The sequence below is a fragment of the Macrobrachium rosenbergii genome, chromosome 17, assembly GCF_040412425.1.
Source record: "Macrobrachium rosenbergii isolate ZJJX-2024 chromosome 17, ASM4041242v1, whole genome shotgun sequence".
In the NCBI taxonomy this organism is placed as follows: domain Eukaryota; kingdom Metazoa; phylum Arthropoda; class Malacostraca; order Decapoda; family Palaemonidae; genus Macrobrachium; species Macrobrachium rosenbergii.
The window spans coordinates 9,496,270-9,498,769 of NC_089757.1; the positions used below are offsets into that span (position 1 = coordinate 9,496,270).

Genomic DNA, 2,500 nt, shown 5'->3' on the forward strand with positions numbered 1-2,500 from the left:
GATGTTGTTAGTGGTTAAATTATTAAATAAATTCATTTCTCATTTACCCGAGGAACGTCCACAACCAAAGTGGTTGGTGAAATTCAGAATGATAGAAATGCAATATTAATTTCAACTAATATTGAGGGGATTGGACTGGATTAGGTAGCTGGCAGTTCGCCTCCTCTTGCCGTGGGACCAGCAAGGGTGGAGAAGAGTACGGGGCTAGCAGCATCATCCCAAGAAGACTTGCCTAGATCCGGGCGTATGAGGGTTTACCAGTCTCTCCTATTTTTTATCATGCGTCCTTGATTCATTTAATAAAATATCCCTTGTACGGAGTTTTCACAGACGATATTTATCGACCCATCGTAAGAATCTCATAATGAATTTTAGCTACAAGTTTGATGCAGTTAGCTTCTAACACAGTTTTTATTTAAAGCACATATTTATTAATAGACTTATCGATATAAATTTGGTTAGAGACGCATTGACACATGCACATATGTGTATCTATGTCCATTCAATTCTCTCAGTGTGAGACCGTTATTCTATTTAAAGATCATTTCAGTTTCTCTGCTAACAAAAAAATTCAAGAATTAGTCATTTCATATCACACACACTCCTGCTGTGAATGGGCCTAGAATCTGTTTGCTGATGACCCCCAGCTACCCTTCACTACTTCCCATCCGTTCCATTAATAGCCTTAATTTTTAGACCTCATTTTAGGTTTTTTACTTCTATTTTTATTTTTTTGTCTCCCAAGGAGGTGAATAAGCCAACGGCAGCGCTTTAAAGGGCCCGGGTGCTTTAGAAATCCGTCTGATTGCTATTAACATTTTTAAAAAGAAGTCTTGCACTTCGTGCAAGCAGGTAAAGAACAGAATGTTTCTGGGTCTTGCACCCAAGAGCGTCTTCTTCTTTTTTTTTTTTTATAAGTATTCGCCGGAATCTTCAACACTCATTTGCAAACGCATGCATTATATTGGGTAATTTTATCATTAAGCTTGCAATTATGCATGTATGTGTGTAATGCACTAGCTGACTTTTAATGTCTTTTATCTACCACTTACCACGCTTTGAAAAAGTGAAAATTGTTTGTGTGTATGTGCGTCAGAGAGAGAGAGAGAGAGAGAGAGAGAGAGAGAGAGAGAGAGAGAGAGAGAGAGAGAGAGACACCAACGTTCGTTAAAAGACCAGCTGTTGCACTGAAAGGGCATTGTTGTTGATAGCTGGGTTGCTGAGGTACAAATGAGAGAATGCCACATCACCTGACACCACCATTTAGAGGAGACCGCTGGATGTGTACTTTACTTGCTTGGAACATCAGTGTTTTTCTTCTTCTTTTTTTTTTTTACACAAGAGGCCGTTGAGACAGGAATCCAAATATCCCCTTGGCTGCGCATCACTTGTATAAGGGTGTGTGTGTGTGTGTGTGTTTGAGTGAGTATGTTTTTGAAAGAATGTTTTTTTAATCATGTCGATTGGATAGGAGAGCTTAAAAAAGAAAAGGAAAAAACCCTTGACTAAAGAAAGATCACAGGACAGTAAGGTCTCGTATACTGCGAGGGAGTTCTATGGGAAATTATTCTTTCTCACGAACTGCCTACCAGCCTATAAGCATTATTTTACGTGCAAAAGGCTCAAGTTATTACAAATAATCTCTTAGCCTTATCAGCTAATATGAAAATCTTAGCAGAAATCATTTTCCGGACAGAATTAGACTTGAAGGACCCACTATACTTATGGAAGATTTTCTGTGCATTACATTTTCATTTACAATTATGCTGACAAAAGCAGCCGAACTAACGTTAAGTTAGTAAGAAAGATTTTCTTGAACAGTTCCTGTCAAACGAGGAATTGTTCTCCTCTTCACGCTAGTCATAGACAATATTATTAATGGAATGTTCTTCAGGGTTCAGTCAGAACACTGATGCTTACACAAGACCGATAAGATATGTCGCAAGGCCCAGTGACGCATTCGTTACAGCCTTCCTGTTTTATCCGGGTACGAAACAGGCTTCTGATTATGCCACCTTGACAGACTCTTGAACACGTTAGAAACTATACGCGTTCTTTACTATATAGAAACATGCTTACATTTGATATTATATTTATGGTATTGAAATTTTGAAGTTACAGATACGATACTTGTTTATACAGGAGTCTGGGGACTCTATGAAGAAGATTTTCAAGTTAATTTATCGTTATGAATTATGAAATTAATTAATGCGCAGAGGAATATTTGCATTTTTTAAAAATATAACGCTTTAGTGAAAGTTAATGTTACGGCTAAGAATTAAACCGCAAGTGGAAAAAATGAGAGAATTAGGAATTAAATGTCGATCCGAGAGATACTACAACATTATCTTACTCTCATTCTATCTAACAAAAGTAATAAATTTTATTAGTAATAAAATCATTCTCTCTCTCTCTCTCTCTCTCTCTCTCTCTCTCTCTCTCTCACATGACATAACCCTATCGCTCTTAGCAAGGAGCATATGATGCCGGATAATGTGCT

At 37.5% G+C, this 2,500-nt stretch overlaps 1 long non-coding RNA gene across 1 annotated transcript in view; it reads left to right on the forward strand.

Annotated features, from left to right (window-relative positions):
- LOC136847723 (uncharacterized) overlaps nucleotides 1-2,500 on the forward strand; it is a 211,198-nt gene that overhangs the window by 21,337 nt on the left and 187,361 nt on the right. The gene's annotated exons all lie outside the window — the stretch shown is intronic.